This window comes from Carcharodon carcharias, chromosome 3, assembly GCF_017639515.1.
Source record: "Carcharodon carcharias isolate sCarCar2 chromosome 3, sCarCar2.pri, whole genome shotgun sequence".
NCBI classification, from domain to species: Eukaryota; Metazoa; Chordata; class Chondrichthyes; order Lamniformes; family Lamnidae; genus Carcharodon; species Carcharodon carcharias.
In genome coordinates this window covers 18,908,285-18,928,227 of record NC_054469.1, presented here as the reverse complement: position 1 = coordinate 18,928,227, position 19,943 = coordinate 18,908,285, and the positions used below count along the sequence as shown (strand labels likewise).

The 19,943-nt window shown below is 42.5% G+C and overlaps 1 protein-coding gene across 2 annotated transcripts in view; it reads right to left on the bottom strand.

The window, feature by feature from the left end:
* LOC121275799 (meiosis-specific coiled-coil domain-containing protein MEIOC-like) overlaps window positions 1-17,590 on the bottom strand; it is a 106,006-nt gene extending 88,416 nt beyond the window's left edge. Inside the window, exons 1-2 of one of the 2 annotated variants that reach the window (XM_041183428.1) lie at window positions 17,454-17,590; window positions 5,986-6,055 (exon numbers count right to left, since the gene is read on the bottom strand). The gene's annotated coding sequence lies outside the window, so the exon portion shown is untranslated. Of the gene's footprint in view, window positions 1-5,985; window positions 6,118-17,453 lie in introns of those variants that run through there. The other variant, XM_041183429.1, reaches the window with a different exon arrangement.
* Between the last annotated feature and the right edge of the window lie 2,353 nt (window positions 17,591-19,943).

Below are 19,943 nucleotides of genomic sequence, written 5' to 3'. Positions count from 1 at the left end.
CTGGATTCTCACTTGTTGGAGATGGTCTTGCCTGGCACTTATGTGGTACGAAAGTTACTTGCCACATGTGAGCCTAAGCCTGGATATTGCACAGGTCTTGCTGCATTTGGACTGCTTCAGTATCTGAGGAGTCACTAATGGTGCTGAACATTATGCAATCATCAGCGAACATCCCCACTTCTGACCTTATGATGGAAAGAAGGTCATTGATGAAGCAGCTGAAGATGGCTGTGCCGAGGACACAACCCTGAGAAATTCCTACAGTGCTATCCTGGAAAACAAAGAGTATGCATAAATGAGTCTTTGTCTGATCGGCAGGATGTGACGAGTCCCACAGGGGTTTATGGTGGGGCCTCAACTTTTTACAATTTATATCAATGACTTAGATGAGGGGACCGAAGGCATGGTAGCTAAATTTGCAGGCGACACAAAGATAGGTGTGGAAGTATGTTTGGAAGAAGACATAAAGAACTTGCAGAAGGATATAGATAGATTGAGTGAGTGGGCAAAAATCTGGCAGATGGAGTAAAATGTGGGAAAATGTGAAGTTGTTCACTTTGGCAAGAAGAATGAAAAAGCAGAGGAATTACTTAAATAGAGAATGACTGCTGAATTGAGGTGCAGAGGGATCTAGGTGTTTTAGTGCCTAAGTCACAAAAAGTTAGTGTGCAGATACATCGTGTAATGAAGAAGGCTAACAGAATGGTATCCTTTAATACAAGAGGAATTAAACATAAAAGTAAGGATATTATGCTTCAGTTATATAGGGAATTGGTGAGTCCACATCTCGAATAGTGTGTGCAGTTTTGGTCTCCTTATTTAAGGAAGAATGTATACACTGGAACAGGTTCACAGGAGGTCTATTAGATTGATTTAATTAACGCAAATTCAAAAAGCAGGAAAAAAAATGTCACAATGGCATAGGTTGAGGATTTCTTGTCATTCTAGATGGTAGTGGTCATGGGTTTGGAAGGTACTGTCAAAGGCGCCTTGGTGAATTCCTGCAATGCATCTTGTAGATAGTACACACTGCTGCTACTGTGCGTCAGTGGTGGAAGGAGTGAATGTTTTTGGATGTGATGTCAATCAAGTGGAAGGCTTTGTCCTGGGCAGTGTCAAGCTTTTTCAGTGTTGTAGGAGCTGCACTCATCCAGGCAAGTGGAGAGTATTCCATCACATTCCTGACTTGTGCCTTGTAGATAGTGGACAGGCTTTGTGGAGTCAAGAGGTGGCTTACTCTTCACACAATTCCTTGCCTCTGACCTGCTCTTGTAGCCACAGTATTTAGATGGCTAGTCCAGTTCAGTTTCTGGTCAATGCTAATGCCCAGGGTGTTGATAATGGGGGATTCAGTGACAGTAATACCATTGCACATCAAGGGGCAGTGGTTGGATTCTCTCTTGTTGGAGATGGTCATTGTCTGGCACTTGTGTGGTGCAAATGTTACTTGCCACTTGTCTGCCCAAGACTGGATACTGTCCAGGTCTTGCTGCATTTGAACATGGGACTGCTTCAGTATCTGAGGTGTCGCGAATGGTGCTGAACATTGTGCAATCAGCAGTGAACATCCCTACTTCTGACCTTATGATGGAAGGAAGGTCATTGATGAAGCAGCTGAGGATGGTTGGGCCGAGAACACTACCCTGAGGAGCTCCTGTGGTGATGTCCTGGAGCTGAGATGATTGACCACCAACAACTACAACCATCTTCCTTTGTGCTAGGTATGACTCCAACCAATAGAGAGTTTTCCCCTGATTCCCATTGACTCCAGTTTTGCTAGGGCTCCTTGATGCCACATTCAGTCAAATGTAGCCTTGATGTCAAGGGCAGTCACATTCACCTCATCTTGGAAGTTCAGCTCTTTTATTCATGTTTGAACCAGGACTGTAATGAGGTCAGAAGCTGAGTGGCCCTGGTGGAAGCCAAACTGGGGGTCAGTGAGCAGGTATTGCTAAGCAAGTGCCACTTGATAGCACTGTTGATGACCCCTTCCCCATGTACTGATGAACAAACAGTACGATTAAAAAATCAGTTTACATAGAATCACAAAATTGTCACGGTGCAGGAGGCCATTCAGCCCATCACATCTGCAATAGCTCTCCAAATGAGCAACTCACTTCGCGCCATTTCCCTGCCATCTTCCCATTTCCTTGCAGAGTCTTCCTTTTCAGATAAAGATGGGGTGCCAATCAAACGGGCTGCTTTGTTCTGGATGGTGTGAAGCTTCTTGTGTGATTGGAGCTGCACCCATCAGGCAAATGAAGAGTATTCCATCACATGCCTGACGTGTGCCTTGTAGATGGTGGACAGGCTTTGGGGAGTCAGGAGGTGAGTTCCTTGCCGCTGAATTCCCAGCCTCTGACCTGCTCTTGTAGCCACAGTATTCATATGGCTAGTCCAGTTCAGTTTCTGGTCAATGGTAACCCCAAGGATGTTTAAAGTGGGGCATTCAGTGATGGTAATATCATTGGATGTCAAGGGGCAATGGTTAGATTCTTTTTTGTTGGAGATGGTCACTGTCTGGCACTTGTGTGGCCCGAATGTTATTTGCCGCTTGTCACCCCGAGCCTGGATATTGTCTAGGTCTTGCTGCTTCAGTATCTGAGTCGTCGCGAATGGTGCTGAACATTGTAGACGATACCACTGATTGCACAATGGGGAGACCATTTGGAGTTTGGGTGACCACTCTGCAATATACCTCCATTTGGAATCTGAGCGTGACCCTGGGTTTCCAGTCGCTTGTTCCTTTAATCCTCCATCGACTCCCACTCTGACCTTCCTGTCATAGGCCTTCCAAGTTCCAATGAAGTTCAATGTAAGTTCAAGGAACAACAGTTCATCTTTCAAATAAACACTTCACAACTTTCCAAGCTCAATACTGAGTTCAACAATTTTAGATCATAAGCAGCACTTCCACTGACAAGCGGGTGCTGATAATGATCCTGTGTGTTGCCATTCAAACCTCCTCAACACCCATCTTTTGTTGTGTTACTTATCCCATTACCAGCCCCTTTTGCTATGGAATGTCAATCTTGTTGTTTAATCTTTCCTGTCTTCCACCCTATCATAGACATTCCCTTTTGTTCTTTCCTCATCTCTGTAGATGATTGAAACCTGTTGCATCTCTAACTTTTTCCAGTTCTGATGAAAGGTCAGCGGCCTGAAATGTTAACTCCTTCTCTCTTCACACATGCTGGGCATTTACAGAATTTTCTGTTTTTATTTCAGGTTTCCAATGGCCACTTTTTTTAACTTTTATTGGCATGAAGTTTATCGAAGGGTTTAATGGCTCCATATTCGGAGGTCTTGATAAGGCCTTTAGATACTTCTTCCTGTCAATCTTTAGCTATGTTTTCTGTTTGCAAATAATCATCTTACCCAAAGCATTTGAGACATAAACTGAATAGCCAGAAGTCTTTGAATCTTTCTTTTAATTAAAATTCCCCTGGACAGATACGCTATTATATATTTATTACAGGCAACTTGATATTGTGTGGTGATGAGGAGGAATTTCTTCACTCAAGCAGGTGGTGAATCTTTGGAATTCTCTACCCCAGAGGGCTGCGGAGGTTCAGTCACTGAGTAAGTTCAAAGCAGATATTGACAGATTTCTAGATACCAATGACATCAAGCGATATGGGGTAGTACAGGAAGATGTCGTTGAGGTAGAAGATCAGCCATGATCCAGGTAAATGGCAGAGCAGGCTTGGGGGGCCAAATGGCCTACTCCTGTTCCTATGTTCCTCTGTCGACACCAGTGTTTAAATGTCAGTCTAGCAATTCTCTTTGCAGTTCTTAAACCATATTAAGCGGAGAAACAACTCTTTGAGGAGACATTTTTCAATGAACAAGCCCACAATGATGCTTAGCCCCTTCAAATAACAGGGTTTTAACTCTCATGCCACCACCTTCAGGAAAGAAACTCACATTCAAGATCCTTTCCATGAATCAATTTAAAGAGCAATTTTCCGGAGCTATACAGCAATCAGCTGCAAACTGATTTCAAATATGTACCTATTTACATTACTTCCCCAGAGGGAGAGGTTCAGCAAGGACAAGATCAAATTCCTGGTGAGCAAGCTTAGACCTTAAAAGAATAAACCAAATTAAAACACGGATTCATCACAATAGCAGAGAGTTTTTCTCAAAGCATTTTTTAACAATGAGATAAAAAAGGATTATCAATATATTGGCACTCTACTTACATGAAGTATTATGGACATATGATTTTCTATTATAAAAGAAATACTAACATCAACACAAGAGACCCAGTTATAAATTATTTCAGTACCATACTTCAGTAAAACTGCAGATTAGTGTTAAAGCAATGAATTTACTAATCGATTTCCCTTCCAGGGGAAGCGGAGCTTTCACAATTAATGATAATCAAAATAAGGTCAATAGCCAACATAAATACTATTATCAGGTGAAAGGCCTGAAACATTAACTCTGTTTCTTGATACGTATGCTGCCTAACCTGCTTTAATTTCTGTCTTATGTCCAGCATTTTTTGTTTCTATTTCAGTTTTCAAGCATCCACAGTGTTTTGCATCTGCAGTACTGCATTCTGTTTTGATCACTTAACTTCAGGAAAGAGTTGAGTGCAAATTCACCAGAATTATAGGCATAAAAGGATAAATTAGGAGGACAAGTTGCATAACCTTGGCCTGCAGTCCTTGTGTTTAAAAGGCTGAGGGGTAATCTAATAGAGGTGTTTAAATTGATAAGGGATTTGACAGGGTAGGCACAGAAACTATTTCCTTTGGTGGGGGAAATCCAAATCAAGAGAGCATAATCTTAAAATTACAGCTAGGCCATTTATGAGCATTTTTGCATTCAAATGGAAATGAAACCTGGAACACTCTCCTCAAAAATGCTGCTAAGGTGGATCAATTGAAATTTTCAAGAATTAAATTGCTAAGATTTTTGTTAGATAAGGGTATCAAAAAGTTTGCAGCAAAAGCAGATAAATTGGAGTTGAGGTACAGAATCTAATTAAAAAGTAGCACATGTTTAAAGGGCTTTGTTCCTACGCTGTCCTTTGCTTGAAGATGATGCAGTTTGTACAATAGGCATAGCTCATGAATAGAATTAAAATATAAATTAAACAATATGGACTCTAAGCTTACAAGCTGCATGTTGCCCTGACAAAATCAACCATCCACAAATTCAAGATCAGCATGGGGGATCTTTCCAGCTGCTTTCTACTGTTCCAATCCCTAACGTGCATCAAGATGACCATGGTGCACAATCACAAGTCATCCACCAGTTTACTTGAGACATTTTATACAGACTTGGAAGCTGTCTACTTCGTTGATATTGATATCTAAATCGTTTAAGATTACCTGCAAATTCTTTCAGTATGAAACAGCAACTCGTCGTGCATTCCTTCAAGGGAGTACTAATATTTGTTCTGGTCTAATTGGTCAATGCTTTCGGCCCTGGCAAATACAGTAGCACAAGGTGCATTTGGCCGATCTGTTTCTCCTCCCATTAAGTTGAATGTGTGATCAGGTGCATAACTTTATTCCCCAACTTGTGTGAGTCTATATAATATATACTCACTACTGATACTTGTGTGCACACAGTGCCATTAAGTTTAATCTACAATTATTCGTTATCTGCAAAAAATTGATTATAAAGGCAGCTTTTTGTTTACAGCAAATTCCTCAGCACATCTAATTAGTTAGGACAACTCGAATGCTTAAAAATCTTTTGCCATTTTGTCATTCGCAATTTGCTGGCCTCTATTTTGCAAATCGAGTCCATAAAAGTGTTGCATAAATATGCATTCAAGAAAAAAATTATAGTCGCACACCCAAAATGTTAACAGCACCCAATAATTCCGGAAAGATCGGAACCTTACATTTATGGCCGTGTTTATCAGTCGACGTTTACGTAATCTTTACTGTGCAGACTAATCTCTAGCAGGTTGAGGAGCGGGAGAAAATCTAGACAACGTATATAGAAATAATTTATACTCACTTGAGGTGCGATTAGTAGTATTTAGGTCGTCACATTTTTTTTCCACAATCACGAAATCTATTTGCGTATCCTGCCGAGGAAACGGGTCGCCATTAGTTCTACACCTTCTGGGTTGCTAACAGGAAACGCACTTTCAACCGTGCAAATAACAGGAAATAGATTATCAATTCTTCACATTTTCCTTCCTGTACAATGACGTCTTTGTTCACCAACCAGTGCGATTAAGTTTTCCAAGAAACATATTCAGGAATGCAAATCGATCACTGGCATTGCATCAATCACTAATCCAAGAACAGGCAAACAATGTTACACCATTACTGCTCAAATGCCGAATGGCATTCAAGACAAAAATTACAAGTAGAAAAATATTGCAAATTCAGGACTTCTGAAACTAAAATACAAAATGCTGCTAACATTCAGTGAGCCAAGCAGCATATACGAAAAGAAGTTAGGGTTAACGTTTTAGGTCGATGACCTATCAGAATCGAACTGATCCAGTCTTTTCAGCATTTTCAGATTTAATCTCCAAAAATGTTCATTCTGTTTTCGCACTCGTCGCCCAATCTTATTTGTAATTTGTAAATTTACTGTTTTCGTGTTTCAATATTAAGACATTTAACCCTTAAGAGATAGGAGCTCAGGGTTGATGTACTTATATGTTACAACGTCGCTGATTAAAATCCGTAATAAATCCTCTTCTCGAGTTCTCTGACCGAAGGCAGATACTTGGCAAGTATTCGCCGAATCACGGCGAAATGCTGATTAAAATATTGTAATAAAAATATGCAGAATCCTATTATCCTATTCTATCTGCAGTCTCTAATGGATGATGCGTCACGCTAGGGAATGTTATTTATGTACATACAAAAAAGGGTCAAAACTGACTTGAGTCCTGAACTTGATTTGAAAGGTCTGCATTCATAACTAAAACACCGAAAGGCCTAAATTTAATTACTAATTGTATGCTAAAGTCTATTGTTCACATTCTAGTTTGGCACTACTCCTATCTTGACCGCCCATTAACGAAGTTGTCTGCAGAATCACGTTAATGGGCTAAAGCGGAAAAGCGAAGATTCCAACACCGTAGAAATAGCAAACATCGAAATACTTTATAAATTATATATGAAGAGCAAGTGAAGCACTACCGGAATGGAACATTCATTGCATTAAACTTATGTGCAGTAATCAGCGAAAAATGTATTTACTTTTATTATTCGTTCATGGGATGAGGGCATTACTGGCTAGACTAGCATTTATTGCCCATCCCTAATTACTCATCAATCACATTGCTGTGGGTCTGGAGTCACATGTAGACTAGACCAGGTAAAGATAGCAGATTTCCTTCTCCAAAGGACATTAGTGAACCAGATGGGTTTTTTTCAACATGTTGATCATCAGACTTTTCCAGCTTTCCAGAATTCAAATTTCACCATCTGCCACGTTGGGATTTGAACCTGGGTGCCCAGAGCTTTACCCTGGGTCTCTGGAATACCATTCCGGTGACAATATTGCTATGCCACTGCCTTGGTAAACAAAATCAAGAGATCACATACTCTCATCCCAGTGCAGTAACAGAAATAATTTAATCTAAATAACAATCTATAATCATGCTTTTTTGTAAATAAACGTAGCACTGTAAATTATATATATTATGAATATCTAATTTTATGATCCATATGTTTTAGATTGAGGATTGAAATTTTTAAATGCAAAATAAATGAAAACTGGAGTATGTCTTGCCAGTGAGGCCAAGTTCGCTCCATGCACGTGTAGAGTGAACTCCGCAGTCATTAGAACATGTCTACAACTTGCATCAATTCCCATGCACACATTCCTCCTGCCATCAATGCGATAAACCACAAACTGCACGATACCATTATGCATGCGCAGAGCATTGCAACATGCAAGATCATTTTGTGCATGCCCACAATGACATTCACATAGTTGCAACATCATTGTGTCTCTCCACGGGGGTGCACCTGCATTTATGCGTGCTTACATTGTCATCACGCATTGTGACATGTTTTCATTGCCATGATAGGGCATGTAAAAGCTAATCATTGGAAGTCGAAAACTAAACCGTTGTGTTAGTGAGAATGTCTAATGCATGATGTAATGGAGCCAAGACCTCACACTATATTTTTATGAAATAAATATATCATTGTGGCTGCTTCCTAAAAGTTTAAAAACTAGACAAAGACTTTAAAAAGGCTGATGCTCTGTCTGCCTGTAACCCTGAACACAAGGAACATTCTGGCTGTGACCTTCAAACAATAGCTGTTAATCTAGCAGTAACAAAGAAATTTGTGCCTCATTATCTCTGAAGAAATGCTAACAACCCTGTAGACTAAGAGATCAAATTTAAAGGGAATTATACAAAGGTCATCTACATGTCCTAAGCTAGGCCTGGCCAACAGAGACTACGAGTCTGCTCGGACAAAGGACCCTGCACCTTTCCTTTCAAATTCACAGTGGTTGAACATTAACAATCTCAAGAATCCAGACAAAGGAATATACATCCTTTGTCAAAGCCAAAGCGGACAGGTGGGAGTCATGTGACATGACCCCCTAGCTGGAGGAACCTGTAACATTGTCTTGATGTACTGCCAATCAGTCTGCCATTATCCATCTAGCAAGCAGTAGCTCAGAAAAAGGGTTCAGTCCAGGTTTGAATATCTGGCACCCCCTCCCCCACCCCAGCTACACTGTTTCTACTAGGACTTCTGAACTGCTATACCATCGTCTACAAGACTAACTCATCTGTGTGTGCCTATCTTATCGCAGAAGTCAACTCTACTGGAAAAGTGAATTATCCAGCATCAGTTCAACCTGCCGACCTCTGTGAAAGAATTCACCATTGGACTTTTGATTCTGGACTTGTGTGAAACAGTAAGCTTTTGCCCTTTAATTCTTTCTCTCTCTCTCCCTCTTTTATGAATGCACCAGAGGCTACATAGCGACACCCCCCCCCACCCCCCCACCATCCTGTGTTTTCAGTGTGTGCAGATAAACTAACCCTCTGAGTTTACACTGTCTTGAGTTGGCCGTAGGGTAATTAATAAAAATTGGATTACACCAAAACTGAGGGGTTAGGAAATATGCCGCCACTAATAAAGGAAGTTTTCAATAAGCTCCCACACAAGAGGTTAGGAAAAAAATTAGAGTGCATGGGATTGGGGAGAATATACTGGCATGGATTAAGAATTGGTTAATGGACAGTAAACAGGGAGTAAGGGTAAATGGGCTATTCTCAGGTTGGCAGGCTGTGACTAGTGGGATACCTCAAGGATCAGTACTTGGGCCCCAGCTATTCAAAATCTATATTAATGATTTGGATGTGGGGACCAAATGTAATATTTTCAAGTTTGCTGATGGCACAAAACTAGGCAGGAATGTGAATTGAGGAGGATGCAAAAAGGCTTCAAGAGGATTTGGACAGGCTAAGTGAGTGGGCAAGAACACAGAAAGATGGAACATAATGTGAAAAAATGTCAAGTTATCTACTTTGGTAGGAAAGCCAGAAATGCAGAGTATTTTTTAAATGTTGAGAGACAGAGAAGTACTGATGTCTGAAGAAGAGTCATACAGACTCAAAACGTTAACTCTGTTTTTCTCTCCACAGATGCTGTTAGACCTGCTGAGCTTTTCCAGCATTTTCTGTTTGTGTTTCAGATTTCCAGCATGTGCAATATATTGCTTTTATCTGAAGTCCTGGGACTACCTGCACTGACCTGATTCTGCCATTAGATGGAGACCAGGACTTCAGTGAGAGTTTAGAAGCAAAGCCAGCAGAGGAGCCAGAGGTATGGAGCCGGCCAGAATTCAGAAGTCACTGACCAACAGACCCCAAGGACTAAGGTAAGAACAGAAGCTTGGAGTAGGCAAGGGCAGCAGTAGAGTTAGAGGGTCTAAGGGTGGAGATGGAAGCACTGCAGGAAAAGCCACGTGAGCCAACAGGCCACAGAAAAGGAAGTCTGTGGCAAACGACATTGAAGTGAAACTGGCGACATTAATAACAAGTTAAATGAGTCGACATTAAGCAGGGAGTTACTGCATATAGTGATGTATTTTACTTTGCAAGCTATTCAGCTAGGAATGCACCTGCGTGGTACAGTATTTCAACTTGTACATTGGTTTCTCCAGGCGAGAAATGGCCGAAGGAACCTAACTCTGGCTTTAACATTGATTCCTACTTCACAAAGTTCTGATTTTCAGGAATGCAAAAAAAGTGAGGACTCCTTACAGTAAAAGGCCCACTGTAAAATTGTGATCATAATACAATTGAATTCCACATTAAGTCTGAAGATGACATACTCCATTCAAACAAGATTCTTAAACTTAAACAAAGCCAATTATATAGGTATAAGAGGAGAGCTGGCTAAGGTTGACTGGGTAAATAGGTATGGTCATAAATAAACAGCAGGAATCATTTAAAGAAACATTCAACATGTTCAACAAAAATACATCCCATTGAAAAACAAAAACTCAGTGAGACTGATCCATCCGTGGCTTAACCGAGGTGGTTAAGGATAGTTTTGGACTAAAAGAAGATGCTTAAAATATTGCAAAGAATAGTACGACGTCTGAGGATTGGGAGTGTTTTAGGAACCAAAGGGCCATCAAAAAGTTGATTAGAAAAAGGAAAAACATAGAATGAGAGGAAACTAGAGAGTAAACAGATTGTAAAGAACAAGTATATAAATAAGAAGAGAATAGCTAAAGTAAACGTTGATCCTATAGAAGCAGAGACAGGAGAATTTACCATGGGAAATGTGGAAATGACGGAGACTTGAACAAGTGTTGTGTGTCTGTTTTCACAGAAGACAGAGTTAAAGAGAGGGTAATCTAGGGGCTAATAAGAATGAGGAAATTAAGGTAATTAATATAGTTAACGTACTGGAGAAACTCAAGGGACTAAAATCCAACAAATCCCCAGGACCAGAAGGCCTACATACTAGGGTTCTAAAAGAGATAGCTGCAGAGAAAATGTACTGGCTACGATTTTCCAAACTTCTCTAGATTCTGGAATGGTCCCAGTGGATTGAAAATGAGCAAACATAAAGGAGGGAGAGAGAAAACAGGGTAATACAGGTCAGTTAACCTGACATCAGTCACTGAGAACATGCTGGGATTTATTATCAAGTCTTAACAACGTACTTAGAAAAGCAAATTATAATTAGAACAAGTCAACATGGTGTTAGTAAAGGGAGATCACATTTAACCAATTTATTAGTGTTTTTGGAGGGTGTAACTAGTAGGCTAGATAAAGGGGAACCAGTAGATATAGTATACTTGGATTTCCAAAAGGCATTTGATAAGGTGCCACACAAAAAGTTAATGCACAAGATAAGGGTTCATGGAGTTGAGGGTGATACATTAGCACGGATAAAGGATTGGTTAGTGGACAGGAAGCAGAGGGTAGGAATAAATGAGGCATTTTCAAATTGGCAGGCTGTGGCTAGTGGAATGCTGCAAGGATCAGTGTAAATAGCTGAGGTTTAGCAATCTATAATAATGACTTAGATGAAGAGACAGAAGGTAATGTATCCAAGATTGCTGATGATACAAAGCTAGGTGGGGATTCAATTTTTGGGGAGGACACAAAGTGGTTGCAAAATAGATATTGTAGACAAGTTAAGTGAGCGGACAACGAGGTAGCAGATGGAGTATAATATGGGGAAGTGTAACTTTATTAATTTTGGTTGTAAGAATAGAAAAGATTATTTTTTAAAAAGATGTGAAACTTGTAAATGTTGATGTTCAGAGACTTGGATGTACTCATCGTACAAGGAACACAAAAAGTTACACAAAAAAGCACTGCCTCAATTTAATCTACTGCATTCACTGCACCCAATGAGGCTTCCTCTACATTGGAGAGACCAAATGCAGGCTGGGTGACCGCTATGCCGAACTCCTTCGGTCTATCCGCAAGCATGCTTGTCCCAGACCTCCCTGTCGCTTGCCATTTCAACACTCCACCTGCTCTCATGCCCACATGTCCGTCCTTGGCCTGCTGCATTGTTCCAGTGAAGCTCAACGCAAACTGGAAGAACAGCACCTCATCTTCTGACTAGGCACTTTACAGCCTTCCGGACTGAATATTGAGCTCAACAACTTTAGATCATGAACTCTCTCCTCCATCTCCACCCCCTTTCCGATCCCCCTTTTTTCCAATAATTTATATAGATTTTTCTTTTCCCACCTATTTCCATTATTTTTAAATGTATTTCCATCCATTGTTTTATCTCTGCCTTTAAGCCTATTTCAATCCCTACCCCCCACCCCACCCCCACTAGGGCTATCTGTACCTTTATTATCACATTCCTTAGATAATATCACCAGCTTCAACACCTCTTTGTCCTTTTGTCTATGACATCTTTTGGTTATCTCCACCTATCACTGGCCCTCTATCCAGCTCTACCTGTCCCACCCTACTGCCCACAGCTCCCCCCCGCCCCACCACCACCCCCAAACCAGCTTATATTTCCCCTCTCTTCTATTTTTCCTTAGTTCTGTTGAAGAGTCATATGGACTCGAAACGTTAACTGTGTTCCTCTCCGCAGATGCTGTCAGACCTGTTGAGTTTTTCCAGGTATTTTTGTTTTGAATTTCCAGCATCCGCAGTTTTGAGCTTTTAACAAAAAGTTATCATGCAGGTACAGCAAACAATCAGGAAGACAAATGGGATGTTGACCTTTATTGCAAGTGGATTGAAGTACAAGAATAAAGAAGCCATGCTACAATTGTAGAGGGCTTTGACAAAACTACACCAGGAATACGGTGTGCAGTTTTGGTCTCCATATTTAAGGAAGGATATACTTGTACTGGAGACTGTGCAGTGAAGGTCCATTGCATCCCTGGGATGAGAGGGTTATCCTACAATGAAATCGTAGAATTGAGTAAATTATATCTATATTCCCTGGAGTTTACAAGAATGAGAGGTCATCTAATTGAAACATTCAAGGTTATGAAGGGGCTTGACAGAGTAGATACTGAGACATTGTTTCTTCTGTTTGGGGAATCTAGACAACGGGGCACAGTTTCAGGATAAGGGACAGATAATTTAGGACAGAGATGAGGACTAACGCTTTAACTCAAAGGTTGTGAATCTTTTGGAATTCTTTATCCCAGAGGATTGTAATGCTCTATTATTGAATATATTTAAGGCTAAGAAGATCAGATTTGTGGTGTCAGAATCAAGGGATATGAGGGAGCATTTGGGAAAGTGAGTTTGAGGTAGAAGATCAAGACGTGATCTCAAAAGTCATACTCCTGCTCTTATTTCTTATATTCTTATGTACATTGGTCCCCTTGATCTAAATCATTTAAGATCCTTGTTCTGGTCTTTAAATCCCTCCATAAACTTGCCCAACCCTATCTCTGAAAGTTTCTTTAGCCTATATCTCTCACTAAAAGCTGCATTCTCATAACTCCAGTTTTGTGCATAAAGCACACCACTCCCCACCCCCTCTCCATTCACTTCAAATCAACATCAGCAGCTTTTCCACCTTGATCCTATTCATTCGAACTCCCTTGAAAGGCCAAGAAGTAGTGCATGTTGGTTAATCTGGCCAAGAATCTTCCTGAATGTGAAAGTTCTGCTAGCTTATGTAAAAGGAATAGGAACATAGAGGTTAGGGGAACTGCTCGTCTGGTCAAGCTTGGAAAGGAATGCTTGGCACACACTGACCAGGGATAAACAGGGGTGGTGAGATGCAATGGATCTGGCAGAAGCGAGGTAAGTAAACAATATCAGTTAAAAATATGACTTTTAAGATGCGTAAAAGAGGAAGGTTGTAAAGCCAGAAGAAATCTCTATCCTAAGAAATCATGGATTAATAGTAAAATAAATACAAGAAAAACCAAGTTTAATAATTAGTTTGTACTTTAGTTACGTTTAATGATTAGGTGACTTAGGTATTTTAATCAATTAATCTAATATTTTCTGTACAATTATGGTCAACGTAGGACACTATTACACTCTAACAGCCTTGATTGCGGGTGCAATTTTATCTGACAGGTGACAATACACCACATGGCCCTAGCTTGCTACAAAGCTTGTTTTAATGTGTAGCCTTAAAAGTAATTACTTTTATTCCAAAAGATATAACAAATTTATATACCCTTGCTACCTTAGCTTTAACATACTGATTGTCCTTATGCACTGATAGATAGATATATTTTGTGTGGGTTTTAGGTAAGAAGTGACTCTAAAATCGGAATCAGATCAAGGTGCAACATTATGGGCAGGATTTTTTGCTCGGCGTGCGGGCATGTGCATGACACACCCGAGCGTAAAATAGCACGCGATGATGTCGGGTGAGCATCCCGATGTTATCACGCACTGGCGCGATATTTCCGTCAGCAGAAGCGTGCGAGATCCGACAGCGCACTCGCTGACAACTAAGAGGCCATTAATGTATTAATTAAGTGCGATTTCCATTGCCTGTCCAACGTTATGGTTGGTGAGCAGGTGAATCAGTCAGGCAGCCTTTGGATTTTTGAGGAAACCTCACCCATGGGTAGGATGAGGTTTTCGATATTAATTTTTTAAAAAAAGGTTTTGACAGAATTTTTATAATCTATATGTTCATGTGAGGGTGTTTGATGTGTGGACATTTTTTTCTTGCATTTCCAAATCTTTAGTTCATGGTTTCAAATTCTTCAGCTCCCTGCCTTCAGGGAGCTTCACTGCACCCTCTCCCGTGCCAACTTCCGTGCTCACCCTCCTCCCGCCCCTACCCCAGCCAGCGTGAAATTGTGGTCAGGGGTCAATCACGGGCACCGAACCATTTCCCAGCTGCTTCCGGGCCTGCCCGGCGACCTCAAAATTCAGCCCTATATCTTTTTAAATAGCTTCATTCCAAGCATGAATAATCGTAGCACCTGCCTTAATGGAAATTCTACAGGATACCATTACACCATTAGGCATTTGGGATGATGGGCAGAGAAGCTAATAATGAGTACATGGATACCTAGAGCCTCTTATCACAAGTACGCAAATGCTAAAAATACCTTGAGGCACCCCGTTATTTCAGAGGAAAACCAGAAAACTTAATGAAATAATGAAAGAAACTACTTTGAGAGGGACATCCCACATGTAACTAACACCTTGGGGAACTAGTCAGGTGATAATAGGAAATGACATCAGGGAAAGAAATAATGAGCAGGATTACGGAGAGAAGGCAGGAGAATGGAACTAGGTGAGTTGCTCATTCCGAGGGCCGGTGCAGGCACAATGAGCCAAATGGCCTCCGTCTGCACTGTACCAATTCTGTGATTCTGAGAGATGACTGTCAATGAGAGCTCAGAAACACCATTGATTGTGCACATGGGCTGAGTCAAAAAGAGTACAAAGTAAGAGTTTTTGGGATCTTTTGGCATGCAGCTTAAGGAAGATGAGCAGGAAGTAGATAGACTATGGTCAACAGAACACAGTAAGAGATAGTGCCACAGTCAACCGAAGGATCATGAGCAATTGTTCCAGACTGAACCAACTGTATAGCACTGCCTTTGTTAAGTATCATGTTTTTGTACTTGTGATTAACTGAATACATTCTGTAAAGCTTGTGATAACATACTTGTACCGAGTGTGGTCTATAGCTAGTCTGAACTAAGAGTCCCCTTTAAGGTCAGCTTTCCCAACTCAGTCTGACAATTATAATTGACTGAAATCTTACACAAACTCAAAACATTTCCACTTCCACAAATCTCCCCAGCCTAGCCATGGCCTCCTCACCTAACATCTTCCTTTATGACTCAGTGCAAGTTTACATTACACCCTATTATGAAATAGTTTTGTCATTTCTTTAAGTTAAAAGCACTATTGAAATTCAAAGTTGTCCTTGTTTTGATGCAACAAGTATACTGCACAAGCCTGGAGTAGACAGTCACATAGTGGTAATGTCACTGGAATAGTAATCTAGAGGCTCAGACGAACCCTCTTGGACAGGGGTTCAAATCCTGCCATGGCAGCTGGTGGAGTTTAAATTCAATTAATAAATCTGGAATTAATAGCTAGTCTCAGTAACGGTGGCCATCAAACTATCATTGATTGTGTAAAAACCAACGTGGTTCACTAGCTCCCTTTAGGGAGGGAAACCACACCACTTTCCCACCCACCTGCACCACCAACCATTCACTTCAAATCAACATTGGCAGCAGCCACTGACGAGCTTGATCCTAGTCTTTGGAACTCCCTCTCAAAACATTCCCACTTCTACAAACCTCCCTGGCCAAGCCACGGCCACCTCGCCCCCTGAGCGAGAGCCCATCCTTACCCGGTCTGGCCTACATGTGACTCCAGGCCCACAGCAACGTGGTTGACTCATAACTGCCCCTCTGAAATGGCAGCTGAGCAAGCCATTCAGTTCAAGGGCAATCAGGGGCGGGCAACAAATGCCGGCCTTGCCAGCGACACCCACCTCCCACGACGGGGACGGCATGCCCGATCACGGCGGGTGGCCGGTCAACAGGCTCCAAACACCTCTCCGCTGACTCGCGCACGTCAGCCCGGAGGACCACTTTCAGCTCCGTGCTGCGACGTCCAGAGGCAAACCTCACGGACCAACCAAGGTCCGCGTCTTCTCTCGCGGGCGGGCGGGCGGGCGCACCAGTAAAATCAGAGGAGGAGGAGGCAGGGCATTCTCCCGGTGTCCTGGCCAATAGTTATCCCTCGAAGGAGGAGGGGTGGGGGGTGGGGGGGGGGGGGAGGCAGAGAAACACCAGCAAACCTGGTCATTCACCTCATTGCAGCTGGTGAGAGCCCGCCCGCGCGCAAGTCGGTTGCTGGGGGTCTTCCCTTCCTTTCCAAAGTACTTCATTGGCGGTAAAGCAGCCGTGAAAGTCCCGAGGTGGTGGAGGCGAGGTCCAGCTTTCCACTAACCTTTGGGTGTGAAGAAGCGCGCAGTGACCATCGATTGCCTGGCTCTAATTTTACCCTTATTTTGGGGTAAAGTGGGGTGGGTGGGTGGGGGGTGGATGGATAGAGGTGGACAAATCCATTGATCATCTCCAATAGATCATCACCCCACTCAGTTCCTTATCCCCAAGGAAGCCTAGTGCCAGCTGCCTGTCCTGGTAGCTTTTAAAGGTCAATAAGTCTGAAATGGTCAACAGGTTAGAGAGAAAACAAAAATCATTCAAATGCCACCAACGCCACGGTGCCCATAGAAAGACGCCCTTCCACCGATCGCTACATGCGATATTTACGCGTACACCCAAACACACACGAAAAAGAAGAGTATAAAAGCAAAATACTGCGGATGCTGATTCTGAGATCAGATCGAAAATTTAAAAAAATCGCATCGGATTCCGAAGAGGTCATATTCAACTCAAAACATGTCTCTTCCCGCAGGTGCTGCCGGGCTGGCTGAGATTCACCAACCCCCCCACCACCCGGGCAACCAACCGACCAACCCAACACTTTCTGTTTATGATGATCAAAATGAAAGAGAAGTCGCGCTCACCGTCAAAATGGACCCTTACACGGTTTGTCCGTCCCCGGTGCGGAGACAAGATCCAGCCCCTCTCACCATCTACCGCGCTCTGAAGCGGCCCTCACAGGCATTCGCTCGCGTTCTCAACCGTCACCAACCGACACCTCGCCCCCCACGCGCCTTCCCGCGCTCACCCGCGCCACAGCCCTCCACAGCAGCGCCGCCTCTCGACGATCTCCCCACCCCGACGGACGTCAACGGCTTCGGCGCGAGGGGCGTGAACACGTGCCTATCTCTCCTTCCCCACCAATAGGTGACACGCAAGGTTTGCCGCCAACCCAGGCACGTGCTTATGGCTTTTCCCAATTGCACCACCGCCCGCCCCAAGTTTCTGATGGAGGGATTGGATGATGGAGAACCCAGCTTGCCAAGCTGACCCATGGCTTCACCCCCCACCCCCTCTGGTTTCTGATGATGGACACCCAGCTGACCAATGGCAAGTTGACCCATGGCTTCACCCCACCTCCCCCTTCAGTTTCTGATGAAGGGACTGAATGATGGACAACCCAGTTGACCAATGGAAAGTTGACCCATGGCTTCACCCTCCCCATCTAGTTTCTGAAGGAGGGACCCTTTGAGTGTACTCGTTTGGCTGTCAGTTTAGAGTGATTAAACGAATCATCAGTTGTACTCTCTTAAACACACAGAGTGTTGTTCAGCTTAGGAATGAGTGGAGACCTTGAGAATGGAATTGTACCGGGCTGAAATGTGGACTTTGAGAAAAGCAGACATCCGAAGAGGATAAAGTTGTGAAAGTGGTTCTGGAGCATGATGGAGAGGGCCAGTTGGAGAGAACACAAGAGCAATGAAGAAGTCCCCCTGATGGTGGAAAAAGAAAGATGGTTAGTGAATATCAGGAAAAGGCAACAAGATTGGTCTGGCCAAATGCTAAGGCATGAAAACTTGCCAAAGGATGTGACTGAAGAAAGATTTGGAGGGATATAGACCAAGAGGGAGAAAGGGAATGATGATGTTAGTCAACTTAAAATTGAAAATGTGAGGCCCCAAGGAACAACTGAAGAGGAAAGCGAAAGATTGCGAGGCATGGAGCAATGATCAGAAGACCTACCCATAGGCAAATCACCACTGAAACCATACCCGCTCCCCTTCTTTATTTAAATAAGAGGGTACAAACGATAATGGTTCCAAACTGTAAGAAAACTAAGGGGAAAACTTTAGCCAATTGTAATTTTGCTCCAGTCCCTCCCAGTACTTAAGAGAGTGAAAAATCTCAAGTATACCAGCAGGCACCACGTGCTCCCTCACCAGAGAGGGGCTTGACAGGATAGATACTGAGAAAATTTTTCCCCTGGCTGGTCAATCTAAAAAACAGGGGCACAATCTCACGATGAAGGGTCAGTCACAATCTCACGATGAAGGATACTTGCCTTTATTAGCTGAGGCATGAAAACATGAGCTTGAGCAGGGAGGTTATGTTGGAGCTGTATAAAATGCTAGTTAGGCCACAGCTGGAGTACTGTGTGCAGTTCTGGTCACCAGATAGATCTGATTGCACTGGAGAGGGTGCAGAGGAGATTCACCAGGATGTTGCCTGGGCTGGAGCATTTCAGCTGTGAAGAGAGACGGGATAGGCTAGCGATGTTTTCCTTAGAGCAGAGAAGGCTGAAGGGGGACCTGATAGGGGTATAAAGATTATGAGGGGCATAGATAGGGTAGATAGGAAGAAACTCTTCCCCTTAGCAGAGGTGTCGATAACCAGGGGACATAGATTTAAGGTAAGGGGCAGGAGGTTTAGAAGGGATTTGAGGAAAAGTTTTCACCCAGAGGGTGGTTAGAATCTGGAGCACACTGTCTTAAGGGAACGGTAGAGGCAGGAGCCTTCACAATATTTAAAGAAGTATTTGGAAGAGCACTTGAAATGCCATAGCATACAGCACTTTGGGCCAAGTGCTGGGAAATGGGATTAGAGTAGATAGGTGCTTGATAGCCGGCACAGGCATGATGGGCTGATGGACCTGTTTTTATGCTGTATAACTCCATGACTGAGATAAGGGGAAGTTTTTTTTTCACTCAGTTGTGAATCTTTGAAATTCTTTACCCCAGAGGGTAGGGAATAGTGCGGGACGGTGAGTTTTGCAGTAGGACAGCCATGATGGGGAAGGATAACAAACTGGATTAAAAATCGAGACCATATGAAACCTTAAGATAACCTTAATACAGTACTATGTACAGCATTGGGCTCCATGATATAGGAAGGATAAAGAGGCTTAAGTGAAGATACAATGCACACACTTGAATCCTGCCTTGTAAGAAGAGAAACAAATACAAAAAATTGAAAAATCAATTTTTTTTCATTAGAACAAAGCTGGAAAATATGGTAGAAATGTTTATTATGGGAGAGAGTAGAAAGAAGCAGTTTTTTTTTTCAATAGTTGAGGAAGCTAGAATGATGGACCATAAATACATGACTAAATGTAAGAGATTTAGATCACAACGCTA